This window comes from Schistocerca gregaria, chromosome 2, assembly GCF_023897955.1.
Source record: "Schistocerca gregaria isolate iqSchGreg1 chromosome 2, iqSchGreg1.2, whole genome shotgun sequence".
NCBI lineage: Eukaryota > Metazoa > Arthropoda > Insecta > Orthoptera > Acrididae > Schistocerca > Schistocerca gregaria.
In genome coordinates, this window is record NC_064921.1 from 771,581,367 (window position 1) to 771,593,791 (window position 12,425).

General features: G+C 50.8%; 15 non-coding genes across 15 annotated transcripts; 12 read left to right on the plus strand and 3 right to left on the minus strand.

Annotated features, from left to right (window-relative positions):
- Positions 1 to 67: 67 nt before the first annotated feature.
- On the plus strand, positions 68 to 141 carry Trnai-aau (transfer RNA isoleucine (anticodon AAU)). Its single transcript has one exon. It is a non-coding gene; the product is annotated as a tRNA-Ile (tRNA).
- A 576-nt stretch (positions 142 to 717) lies between these two features.
- Positions 718 to 789, minus strand: Trnag-ucc (transfer RNA glycine (anticodon UCC)). The gene has a single exon. It is a non-coding gene; the product is annotated as a tRNA-Gly (tRNA).
- A 341-nt stretch (positions 790 to 1,130) lies between these two features.
- Positions 1,131 to 1,201, plus strand: Trnag-gcc (transfer RNA glycine (anticodon GCC)). Its single transcript has one exon. It is a non-coding gene; the product is annotated as a tRNA-Gly (tRNA).
- Positions 1,202 to 1,582: 381 nt separating this feature from the next.
- Trnam-cau (transfer RNA methionine (anticodon CAU)) lies at positions 1,583 to 1,655 on the plus strand. Its single transcript has one exon. It is a non-coding gene; the product is annotated as a tRNA-Met (tRNA).
- A 296-nt stretch (positions 1,656 to 1,951) lies between these two features.
- Trnae-uuc (transfer RNA glutamic acid (anticodon UUC)) lies at positions 1,952 to 2,023 on the plus strand. Its single transcript has one exon. It is a non-coding gene; the product is annotated as a tRNA-Glu (tRNA).
- A 198-nt stretch (positions 2,024 to 2,221) lies between these two features.
- On the plus strand, positions 2,222 to 2,295 carry Trnai-aau (transfer RNA isoleucine (anticodon AAU)). The gene has a single exon. It is a non-coding gene; the product is annotated as a tRNA-Ile (tRNA).
- A 577-nt stretch (positions 2,296 to 2,872) lies between these two features.
- Trnag-ucc (transfer RNA glycine (anticodon UCC)) lies at positions 2,873 to 2,944 on the minus strand. Its single transcript has one exon. It is a non-coding gene; the product is annotated as a tRNA-Gly (tRNA).
- Positions 2,945 to 3,285: 341 nt separating this feature from the next.
- Trnag-gcc (transfer RNA glycine (anticodon GCC)) lies at positions 3,286 to 3,356 on the plus strand. Its single transcript has one exon. It is a non-coding gene; the product is annotated as a tRNA-Gly (tRNA).
- A 381-nt stretch (positions 3,357 to 3,737) lies between these two features.
- Positions 3,738 to 3,810, plus strand: Trnam-cau (transfer RNA methionine (anticodon CAU)). The gene has a single exon. It is a non-coding gene; the product is annotated as a tRNA-Met (tRNA).
- Positions 3,811 to 9,754: 5,944 nt separating this feature from the next.
- Trnai-aau (transfer RNA isoleucine (anticodon AAU)) lies at positions 9,755 to 9,828 on the plus strand. The gene has a single exon. It is a non-coding gene; the product is annotated as a tRNA-Ile (tRNA).
- A 576-nt stretch (positions 9,829 to 10,404) lies between these two features.
- Trnag-ucc (transfer RNA glycine (anticodon UCC)) lies at positions 10,405 to 10,476 on the minus strand. The gene has a single exon. It is a non-coding gene; the product is annotated as a tRNA-Gly (tRNA).
- A 341-nt stretch (positions 10,477 to 10,817) lies between these two features.
- Trnag-gcc (transfer RNA glycine (anticodon GCC)) lies at positions 10,818 to 10,888 on the plus strand. The gene has a single exon. It is a non-coding gene; the product is annotated as a tRNA-Gly (tRNA).
- Positions 10,889 to 11,269: 381 nt separating this feature from the next.
- Trnam-cau (transfer RNA methionine (anticodon CAU)) lies at positions 11,270 to 11,342 on the plus strand. The gene has a single exon. It is a non-coding gene; the product is annotated as a tRNA-Met (tRNA).
- Positions 11,343 to 11,638: 296 nt separating this feature from the next.
- Positions 11,639 to 11,710, plus strand: Trnae-uuc (transfer RNA glutamic acid (anticodon UUC)). The gene has a single exon. It is a non-coding gene; the product is annotated as a tRNA-Glu (tRNA).
- Positions 11,711 to 11,908: 198 nt separating this feature from the next.
- Trnai-aau (transfer RNA isoleucine (anticodon AAU)) lies at positions 11,909 to 11,982 on the plus strand. Its single transcript has one exon. It is a non-coding gene; the product is annotated as a tRNA-Ile (tRNA).
- The last annotated feature ends 443 nt before the right edge of the window (positions 11,983 to 12,425 follow it).

Below are 12,425 nucleotides of genomic sequence, written 5' to 3' on the forward strand. Positions count from 1 at the left end.
CATAGAAATGGTGTATGGCTTCATGCCACACGGTTCCAGCGTAGGCCTGAGCAACTGCATCTGTCGAGGCCCGTTAGCTCAGTTGGTTAGAGCGTCGTGCTAATAACGCGAAGGTCGTGGGTTCGATCCCCCCACGGGCCACTACGCTTTTACTACTACGAAAAGGCAGCGCCGATTTCAGCTGGCGAGTGTGATGACCACCCTGCGTGGAAGTTGACAGAGGTTCCAAACCCGACCTGTCGGGAAGCGCTACAGCATTCACTCGCCAATGGCCATAGTGTGCACAAAACACTGGTTCTCAACCGATAAAGAGAAAACGAAAGGAAATGTCCGATTGCCGATGCGTAACAACTTTGGCCCTTGTCAGTACTTGGGCGGGTAAGTGCATCGGAACACAGGGTACTGTCGGCAGTTTTACTTCCTATTTTTCTTTCTCCTTTGTTTTCGGAGCCACAGCCCGATTCGGTCAGGGAGACGCCACCGTGAAATGAAGGGGCGTGCTGTGTGTCCATCGCCTCGCCTCTCCTTACCTCTCTCAGTCGTTTCTCGTGCTTGTTGTTTTGATATAGGCCGATTTGAGAGCGTCAGCTCTCGCGTCAGCTCTCGCAAAGTCGAGACACACTACAGGCTGGTCTGCAGCGAGTAACAGGGAGGAAAAAAAAACATTAATTTCAAGGCGCGTGGCAAAAGTACTCAAACGCGAAATTAAAAGCCTGCTGCGGTGGCCGGGAATCGAACCCGGATCAACTGCTTGGAAGGCAACTATGCTGACCATTACACCACCACCGCACAAGCGAGTGCCCCGGCGCCGCACTGTGTCGGCTTCCCGCCTGTCGGCAGCGGCCGAAGGTGGTGGTACCTGGCAGGCGCATTTCGAGGTAGGCTAGGGGAGCACATCCAGACGCATTCGGACAGCATATCCGCGCACATTTCGCATCCTTTGGCAAGAGTCGGCTCCGGTGACGCAAGAGTACGCAGAGGACCGCGTTCTGGCGGCGATTTTAAGCAGTACAGTGCAGGGTTCAGCGTCTGCAGCATCTTCTCGACAGAATGCTATGGCGCTTGACGACAGTCCCACTTTCCCTCAAGACAACTGCTCGGGAAGCAGCGTGAAGTTGCTACCGGCCGGAGCATCGGTGGTTCAGTGGTAGAATGCTCGCCTGCCACGCGGGCGGCCCGGGTTCGATTCCCGGCCGATGCATCATTTTGCTTTTCCCGCGGTAATGCTGCCGTGTGGCTTGCGCGCTTTACATGCACGATCCACAAGAATGTGTAGCTGGATTCCTTTGAGAAGAACCGAGAACGCAGCACTAGCGGGTCCCCACTGGGACGCTCGCATCATGTTCTACAGACTAGCGTCGGCCTGGCCTCACAAGTTGCTGTGTCCAGGTGCCTCCGAGGCACTGAACTTTAACGACAAGGAGTGCTGCCTATCGTTGCAAAAGCTGCAGCAACACCGCAATTAACTGGGCCGGCAATGGACGTGTAGCAAACAGAACACGTTATCCAGGAAGTACAGTGTCTTCACGTCTAACATTGGGTATGATACTTACCCAGTTTCCAGGACAAAGGGTTCACCGCTGCTTCGGTAGCGCAGTAGGCAGCGCGTTAGTCTCATAATCTTAAGGTCGTGAGTTCGATCCTCACCCGGGGCATTTAATTTTCTGTGACTGATGGTGGTGCTGTTGCTGGGGCCCCAACTTATTTCTTGTTTGTTATCCACAACGCTTCAGCGGGAAAATGTTTACTTCCTGTTATTGCTACTTACAGCTTCCCTTTTTCTCTTCTCCCAGCAGAGCATGAAGCCAAAAGCATTGCTCTGAGACGTTTGAGGTGCGCGCCTTGCCAGTCAGCATGCGCAAAGATGCTCGCAAAGAGAGATGGGCGCCGACGCGGGACTCGGCACGAAATGCGACAAGGGACCGTCCGAACCGTCTAAGAGACGCACAGATCCGGTGTGGTCTAGTGGCTAGGATACCTGGCTTTCACCCAGGAGGCCCGGGTTCGATTCCCGGTACCGGAACGGAATTTTTTCCACACTACTCGTGACAAGTTTGAGCTGTCCGAGCTGCCGTTTCCCGTCCTGCTCGCAATATAGCTACTGTTTCGTGACAGTCAGCAGAATATAGACGAGGGAAGCAGACACACGACGGCCATAGAAATGGTGTATGGCTTCATGCCACACGGTTCCAGCGTAGGCCTGAGCAACTGCATCTGTCGAGGCCCGTTAGCTCAGTTGGTTAGAGCGTCGTGCTAATAACGCGAAGGTCGTGGGTTCGATCCCCCCACGGGCCACTACGCTTTTACTACTACGAAAAGGCAGCGCCGATTTCAGCTGGCGAGTGTGATGACCACCCTGCGTGGAAGTTGACAGAGGTTCCAAACCCGACCTGTCGGGAAGCGCTACAGCATTCACTCGCCAATGGCCATAGTGTGCACAAAACACTGGTTCTCAACCGATAAAGAGAAAACGAAAGGAAATGTCCGATTGCCGATGCGTAACAACTTTGGCCCTTGTCAGTACTTGGGCGGGTAAGTGCATCGGAACACAGGGTACTGTCGGCAGTTTTACTTCCTATTTTTCTTTCTCCTTTGTTTTCGGAGCCACAGCCCGATTCGGTCAGGGAGACGCCACCGTGAAATGAAGGGGCGTGCTGTGTGTCCATCGCCTCGCCTCTCCTTACCTCTCTCAGTCGTTTCTCGTGCTTGTTGTTTTGATATAGGCCGATTTGAGAGCGTCAGCTCTCGCGTCAGCTCTCGCAAAGTCGAGACACACTACAGGCTGGTCTGCAGCGAGTAACAGGGAGGAAAAAAAAAACATTAATTTCAAGGCGCGTGGCAAAAGTACTCAAACGCGAAATTAAAAGCCTGCTGCGGTGGCCGGGAATCGAACCCGGATCAACTGCTTGGAAGGCAACTATGCTGACCATTACACCACCACCGCACAAGCGAGTGCCCCGGCGCCGCACTGTGTCGGCTTCCCGCCTGTCGGCAGCGGCCGAAGGTGGTGGTACCTGGCAGGCGCATTTCGAGGTAGGCTAGGGGAGCACATCCAGACGCATTCGGACAGCATATCCGCGCACATTTCGCATCCTTTGGCAAGAGTCGGCTCCGGTGACGCAAGAGTACGCAGAGGACCGCGTTCTGGCGGCGATTTTAAGCAGTACAGTGCAGGGTTCAGCGTCTGCAGCATCTTCTCGACAGAATGCTATGGCGCTTGACGACAGTCCCACTTTCCCTCAAGACAACTGCTCGGGAAGCAGCGTGAAATTGCTACCGGCCGGAGCATCGGTGGTTCAGTGGTAGAATGCTCGCCTGCCACGCGGGCGGCCCGGGTTCGATTCCCGGCCGATGCATCATTTTGCTTTTCCCGCGGTAATGCTGCCGTGTGGCTTGCGCGCTTTACATGCACGATCCACAAGAATGTGTAGCTGGATTCCTTTGAGAAGAACCGAGAACGCAGCACTAGCGGGTCCCCACTGGGACGCTCGCATCATGTTCTACAGACTAGCGTCGGCCTGGCCTCACAAGTTGCTGTGTCCAGGTGCCTCCGAGGCACTGAACTTTAACGACAAGGAGTGCTGCCTATCGTTGCAAAAGCTGCAGCAACACCGCAATTAACTGGGCCGGCAATGGACGTGTAGCAAACAGAACACGTTATCCAGGAAGTACAGTGTCTTCACGTCTAACATTGGGTATGATACTTACCCAGTTTCCAGGACAAAGGGTTCACCGCTGCTTCGGTAGCGCAGTAGGCAGCGCGTAAGTCTCATAATCTTAAGGTCGTGAGTTCGATCCTCACCCGGGGCATTTAATTTTCTGTGACTGATGGTGGTGCTGTTGCTGGGGCCCCAACTTATTTCTTGTTTGTTATCCACAACGCTTCAGCGGGAAAATGTTTACTTCCTGTTATTGCTACTTACAGCTTCCCTTTTTCTCTTCTCCCAGCAGAGCATGAAGCCAAAAGCATTGCTCTGAGACGTTTGAGGTGCGCGCCTTGCCAGTCAGCATGCGCAAAGATGCTCGCAAAGAGAGATGGGCGCCGACGCGGGACTCGGCACGAAATGCGACAAGGGACCGTCCGAACCGTCGAAGAGACGCACAGATCCGGTGTGGTCTAGTGGCTAGGATACCTGGCATTCCGCCGCCAGCGGCCGTGCTGTGCGGACGTGCGGTGCGGCTGTTGCGGTGTTTACATCGTCGCTGCGAGCGGCCGGCGCTGTGTGGTGAGTGTGCGCCTTCTGCGTTAGTCATAGTTCACGATAACATTTTTAGATTGACATAATGGATCAGACAACGCGACGCGATACTTTGAAGTTGATTTTCGATCCGAACTACACCCGACCGAAATCTTACGAAGTTGAGGCATTTATCGAAGAAACTTTTCAGATCAAAGTGGATGAATTGATTGGAATACACCTGTCGATTGTCAGTCCGACTGTGTTCCTTAAGTTATCCAGTTCTGACAAGTGCGACCAAATTGTAGAAGCATGTGGTGGGGTGGCAAAATTCAAACATTCAGACGGACACATAGGGCAGGTCACGGTTTCGCGTGCCGGAATGGGAATACGAACGGTTCGAATCTTTGAGCTCCCCTTTGAAATAACGCCCGAGGAGATTAACAACAAACTGAGAGACTATGGCACCATTATCAGCAATGTCGCCGAAAAATGGTCTAGCTTGCACAAGTATCCAGTATTAAATGGAGTCAGGCAAGTTAAGATTGACATGCTGAAACATATCCCGTCGTATCTCTGGATTGGTGGATATAGAGCGATCATCATTTACGATGGCCAGCCGAGAACCTGCTCGGGCTGTGGTTCTACGCAACACGTCCGCGCGCAGTGTGTTCAACGACGTGTGACGCAACTGCCGACTGGGGAGCGAGACCCGCCTAGTCAAATGGCCACGCTACCCGTGACGTACGCCGCCGCACTACGCAGTGAGGTCGCCCCAGACATGTGTATCGACACGGCGGTAGTTGCTTATGCCGACGTTCCCGATGGTAGCGTAGCCATGGATACTAGCAGCACAGAAGCTACAGGTCCAGCACACTCACAATACGAGGAAACTGACAGGCGTGGAGAACAAGACCAGGCTAAGACGGCAGAAGAAGGCATGTGCAAATCACTCGAAGAAGTCGGGCAACACAAAGAAGATACGGTTGCCACGTCGGAGGATAATGACCAGCAGCCTATAACTGTTTCACCAAAGAAACGGAAGAAACGTCGAATAGCCCGTCAGGGAGCAGCAGAAGCCGCGCCAATTCTGCGCGAAAAGGCGAAACAAATAGGCCAAGAACTGGCGGAGACGACACAGGCAACTCCTCTGGAAGATCGAACAATAAAAAAGAAGACTCGAAATGAGGACACTGACCCCGACCGTGGAATCCACATTCAAGACGGTACAGCTAGTCTGAAGGACCTTCCACCTGTACCCAACACGTACACGCGGGAAGTTACGTGCACGCGAGACTGGGCGGATGACATGGAGGAGCAAAGCCATGATGCAGAGATGGCTGACATAGCACAACGTTCAGGACGGACGGCACCCGACCGTCGACAGGATGTGTCCACCCGGCAACAAACCACCATCAAAGATACTCGTGCGGCAGATGATGATGCCGACTTTTTCTAAGTGGAGCAAGCATCCACTTCCCTTGGCAAACAGTACCCCACCTGACACGGTATAGTCGACATGACGGCTTTACAGGCGTACAGAATTGCAACCTTGAATATAAATAAAATTAGCAGCACCCTCAATCTGAGAAATCTCCAAGATTTTCTGTACGCCGCTGATATTGACATCTTAATGCTGCAAGAAGTAACGGCTATCCGTTTGGACGACATCACTGGCTACAACGCCGTCATCAATCCTGGCAATGACAATAGCCTCGGCACAGCGATTATGACTAAAGAGGGGATCCTACTTACAGACGTGGCGCAACTGCCTAACAGTAGAGGTCTCGCTGTCACGATAAACAACACCAGGTTTATCAACATATATGCCCCGTCAGGAACCGGAAACAAGCGCCGCAGGGCCGAATTTTTCAAAGAGGACATCGCCCCCCTTTTTCGCGGTGCGATTTGACCAAATAATTTTTGCGGGTGACTTTAATTGCGTGCTGAGTCCCAAGGATCAGATGCCAAATTTTAACAAATCTCTGGAGCTGGAGGACATCGTCAGAGACTTCCAACTGTTTGATACTTGGGAACTAAAACACGGTGATAGGCTAGGTTTCACCTATATCACCAGCCATTCTGCCAGTCGTATCGACAGAATTTACGCAACATCCAATTTAAGGAGACACGTTTTACAGTCTGAGCTATGGCCCACGATTTTCTCTGATCATATCGCGTACATATGTACGATAAATTTAGAGAAACAAGGCACTTACAGGGCGAGAGGTCAGTGGAAGCTAAACGTTACTCATCTTTCGGATCCTGGATGTCACGCCGCCTTCCACACCACTTGGGCAGAATGTGAAAGGAAGTTCCACTTGTACGGCACGGCGCTGAATTGGTGGCTAAACTGCGCGAAGCCCGCAATAATAAAGACAATGAAAACTTACTCCCGTGAAAAAGTCGCCTGGCGGAAGCGGACAGTAGAGTTTTACTTCAGCTGTCTGAGAGACTTGTGCGTTCGTGATGCTACAGTCATAACAAATTATGGGCAAATCAACAGAATAAAAGCAAAATTGCTCAACCTGCAGAGACACCATCTCGAAGGCTGTAAAATACGAACGCGTTTGCAGAACGGTACACGAGAAGAAACAACATCGATGTACCACATTCTCCAAGAGAACAAAAGACAAAAAGTTAAAATTCTGACGGAACTCAAAACTTCAGACGGGAGACTCTTGACAGATCAAGCTGCAATACGAGACGAGATCCATCGACACTTTAGTGAATTGCTGGCCAATACACAGACAGATGAAACAGCGCAGCAAGCTCTCACTGCTAGGACGACAGAGCGACTCACTCCAGAAGAAGCTGATGTGCTCGCAGCGAGAATAACGGACGAAGACGTCGAAGATGCCATCTCGAAGAGCCCAAAGAACAAATCACCTGGACCAGATGGGCTACCCGCTGAATTTTATCAAACTTTTCGCGAACAAATAATTGCTAAATTGACACTCGTATGCAATGAAATACTAAATGCGGACACTGACCTTCCGAAGGAATTCTGTGAAGGTACAGTGGTCTTAGTCCCCAAAACACCAGGAGGCAAAACCGTGGAGAATCTTCGACCCATAACACTTCTCAATAGTGATTATAAAATCTTCGCCCGTATCATGATGCAAAGGTTCAATTCTGTTATTCGTACAGTGACAGGAGCCTACCAGACAAGTGTGGGAAAGGACAGAACGATATTTCAGACCTTATGCGACTACAGAGACATTATAGCGATATCGGAAGCCTGCAACATTCGCTGTGCTCTGATGTCGCTTGACTTTGAAAAAGCTTTTGATAAAGTTAATCATTCGTACCTGCTCCGGTGTATGACATCCATGCACTTCCCCCAGAAAATTATAGCCTCCGTGAAAAACATACTGACGAGTAGCACGTCAAGAATCAGTGTCAACGGACAACTCAGTCACCCGATCAATATTCAGAGTTCGGTAAGACAAGGTTGCCCAATGTCCATGACGCTTTTCGCGATTGCGCTTGAACCTCTCTTAGTATCTCTGACTCGGCAACTCCGTGGATTACATATACACGGACAGAAGATCATATGTCAAGCCTACGCGGACGATGTAGGGGTACTTGTGACTGACGAAAGAGAGGTGGAAACAGTACTTGAAGTTGTGGCGACCTACGAAATGGCGTCAGGAGCTAAACTCAACCGCAATAAATCTGGTATTATGAATCTTGGTCGGGGTATAGAGATCAGAGCCGCTGGAAGTATCAACACTGTGGAAAAAATCAAATGCCTTGGAATAGAATATACGAGTAATATCCGCCGCACGGCCGCTCTCAATTATCGAAAATTACTTGCCACCTTACGGGCAAGCATAAAACAACACAGCTTGCGTAATTTAAACGTAATACAAAAAGTGCAACTGGCCAATACATACATCACTTCCAAAGTCAACTATGTTGCTCAAGTGCTGCCTCTGCCACGAACCATTGCACACCAAATGCAAGCAGCGCTTGGTTATTTTGTCAGTAGAGGTCAGATATTTAAGGTTTCATATGATACCTTGACGCTACCGACACGCAATGGAGGGCTACAACTGACAGACATCTACCTTAAAGCGCAAGCGCTATACGTTAGCAAAACTTATAAACAGTGGCAACGATCGCCGCGGACCTTAGTGGCTCATCTCTTACGTGAAATCACCCCAGTCAGCAGAGATCCACCAATCGATGTGCGTCACATCTCCCACGAGCTGTACCACTATAAACATTTTCTGGTGGAATACAGCTATGTACGCCATAAAATACCGGAGAAGGACATATATCGGGTTAAGGAGGTTTACAACACCTTGCTGGAAGGAAAATTGCGCAATCGAATAGAAAACAAGTTTCGACATTATAATTGGAAAAACATATGGGACAACATATCTGACCCCCATCTACCATCCAATGTGCGATCGACGTGGTACCTCGCAGTCAATAGAAAAATCCCAACCAACTCCAAACTGCACGCGATACGTCTGGCACACACACCAAACTGTTCCAGCTGCAATGTCGTCGACAATGCAGAACATCGCTTCGTCTGTGAAGATGTGAAAGACGTGTGGAATCTCTTCAGGCAAAAACTAGCACATGTGCTACGGACGTCACCTAACACAATTTCACCGACACACGTCCTTCTGCCTGATGACGTGCTATATCCTAACACTAAAAGAAGGTCAGCCAACTGGCTCAAAGGACTGACAGTCCATTACATCTCAACGGCTATGACGAAAAGTGAAGCAGATTATTGGATGTACCTGATGACAGAACATCAAAAGCTCGAACGACAAATGAAATACAAAGACAACTACGCAAATTTTTTGAACCGAACATTGTCTCACCGACAGAGCTGAAGAACGATCAAACGACATGTTGTTCAACCTCAGGATTCCTTTTTTTTTTTTTCCTTTATGAAATTATCTATTAAGCTTCTCATTCATTTTATGCCAACAAGGTGGCTATTTCGTTTATCCTTCGCCCTCGTGTCACAGCACTAATAGGTTGCTGACACACACATGAGAAGCCATCAGGCTGAAGTAAGCCTGGCTCTCCTATAAAAATCGCTCCCACACAACGATGGAAGAATGTAACAGAACTATTTGATTTCCATAACCCCAAAAGAAGGGATTTTATTTACTTGTATACATTTACTTCGTCACTCACCTATCTCATATGGACCAAACATAGCACAGAAGCTAGCCGAAGAAGGCACAAATGGCGAGCGGAAGGACGGGCTGTAGGGGAGGAAGGAGGCCCGAAAAAAAAAAAAAAAAAAAAAGAGAAAAAAAAATAATAAAAAAAAATATAAAAAAAAAAAGTGGCTAGGATACCTGGTTTTCACCCAGGAGGCCCGGGTTCGATTCCCGGTACCGGAACGGAATTTTTTCCACACTACTCGTGACAAGTTTGAGCTGTCCGAGCTGCCGTTTCCCGTCCTGCTCGCAATATAGCTACTGTTTCGTGACAGTCAGCAGAATATAGACGAGGGAAGCAGACACACGACGGCCATAGAAATGGTGTATGGCTTCATGCCACACGGTTCCAGCGTAGGCCTGAGCAACTGCATCTGTCGAGGCCCGTTAGCTCAGTTGGTTAGAGCGTCGTGCTAATAACGCGAAGGTCGTGGGTTCGATCCCCCCACGGGCCACTACGCTTTTACTACTACGAAAAGGCAGCGCCGATTTCAGCTGGCGAGTGTGATGACCACCCTGCGTGGAAGTTGACAGAGGTTCCAAACCCGACCTGTCGGGAAGCGCTACAGCATTCACTCGCCAATGGCCATAGTGTGCACAAAACACTGGTTCTCAACCGATAAAGAGAAAACGAAAGGAAATGTCCGATTGCCGATGCGTAACAACTTTGGCCCTTGTCAGTACTTGGGCGGGTAAGTGCATCGGAACACAGGGTACTGTCGGCAGTTTTACTTCCTATTTTTCTTTCTCCTTTGTTTTCGGAGCCACAGCCCGATTCGGTCAGGGAGACGCCACCGTGAAATGAAGGGGCGTGCTGTGTGTCCATCGCCTCGCCTCTCCTTACCTCTCTCAGTCGTTTCTCGTGCTTGTTGTTTTGATATAGGCCGATTTGAGAGCGTCAGCTCTCGCGTCAGCTCTCGCAAAGTCGAGACACACTACAGGCTGGTCTGCAGCGAGTAACAGGGAGGAAAAAAAAACATTAATTTCAAGGCGCGTGGCAAAAGTACTCAAACGCGAAATTAAAAGCCTGCTGCGGTGGCCGGGAATCGAACCCGGATCAACTGCTTGGAAGGCAACTATGCTGACCATTACACCACCACCGCACAAGCGAGTGCCCCGGCGCCGCACTGTGTCGGCTTCCCGCCTGTCGGCAGCGGCCGAAGGTGGTGGTACCTGGCAGGCGCATTTCGAGGTAGGCTAGGGGAGCACATCCAGACGCATTCGGACAGCATATCCGCGCACATTTCGCATCCTTTGGCAAGAGTCGGCTCCGGTGACGCAAGAGTACGCAGAGGACCGCGTTCTGGCGGCGATTTTAAGCAGTACAGTGCAGGGTTCAGCGTCTGCAGCATCTTCTCGACAGAATGCTATGGCGCTTGACGACAGTCCCACTTTCCCTCAAGACAACTGCTCGGGAAGCAGCGTGAAGTTGCTACCGGCCGGAGCATCGGTGGTTCAGTGGTAGAATGCTCGCCTGCCACGCGGGCGGCCCGGGTTCGATTCCCGGCCGATGCATCATTTTGCTTTTCCCGCGGTAATGCTGCCGTGTGGCTTGCGCGCTTTACATGCACGATCCACAAGAATGTGTAGCTGGATTCCTTTGAGAAGAACCGAGAACGCAGCACTAGCGGGTCCCCACTGGGACGCTCGCATCATGTTCTACAGACTAGCGTCGGCCTGGCCTCACAAGTTGCTGTGTCCAGGTGCCTCCGAGGCACTGAACTTTAACGACAAGGAGTGCTGCCTATCGTTGCAAAAGCTGCAGCAACACCGCAATTAACTGGGCCGGCAATGGACGTGTAGCAAACAGAACACGTTATCCAGGAAGTACAGTGTCTTCACGTCTAACATTGGGTATGATACTTACCCAGTTTCCAGGACAAAGGGTTCACCGGTGCCTCGGTAGCGCAGTAGGCAGCGCGTAAGTCTCATAATCTTAAGGTCGTGAGTTCGATCCTCACCCGGGGCATTTAATTTTCTGTGACTGATGGTGGTGCTGTTGCTGGGGCCACAACTTATTTCTTGTTTGTTATCCACAACGCTTCAGCGGGAAAATGTTTACTTCCTGTTATTGCTACTTACAGCTTCCCTTTTTCTCTTCTCCCAGCAGAGCATGAAGCCAAAAGCATTGCTCTGAGACGTTTGAGGTGCGCGCCTTGCCAGTCAGCATGCGCAAAGATGCTCGCAAAGAGAGATGGGCGCCGACGCGGGACTCGGCACGAAATGCGACAAGGGACCGTCCGAACCGTCGAAGAGACGCACAGATCCGGTGTGGTCTAGTGGCTAGGATACCTGGCTTTCACCCAGGAGGCCCGGGTTCGATTCCCGGTACCGGAACGGAATTTTTTCCACACTACTCGTGACAAGTTTGAGCTGTCCGAGCTGCCGTTTCCCGTCCTGCTCGCAATATAGCTACTGTTTCGTGACAGTCAGCAGAATATAGACGAGGGAAGCAGACACACGACGGCCATAGAAATGGTGTATGGCTTCATGCCACACGGTTCCAGCGTAGGCCTGAGCAACTGCATCTGTCGAGGCCCGTTAGCTCAGTTGGTTAGAGCGTCGTGCTAATAACGCGAAGATCGTGGGTTCGATCCCCCCACGGGCCACTACGCTTTTACTACTACGAAAAGGCAGCGCCGATTTCAGCTGGCGAGTGTGATGACCACCCTGCGTGGAAGTTGACAGAGGTTCCAAACCCGACCTGTCGGGAAGCGCTACAGCATTCACTCGCCAATGGCCATAGTGTGCACAAAACACTGGTTCTCAACCGATAAAGAGAAAACGAAAGGAAATGTCCGATTGCCGATGCGTAACAACTTTGGCCCTTGTCAGTACTTGGGCGGGTAAGTGCATCGGAACACAGGGTACTGTCGGCAGTTTTACTTCCTATTTTTCTTTCTCCTTTGTTTTCGGAGCCACAGCCCGATTCGGTCAGGGAGACGCCACCGTGAAATGAAGGGGCGTGCTGTGTGTCCATCGCCTCGCCTCTCCTTACCTCTCTCAGTCGTTTCTCGTGCTTGTTGTTTTCATATAGGCCGATTTGAGAGCG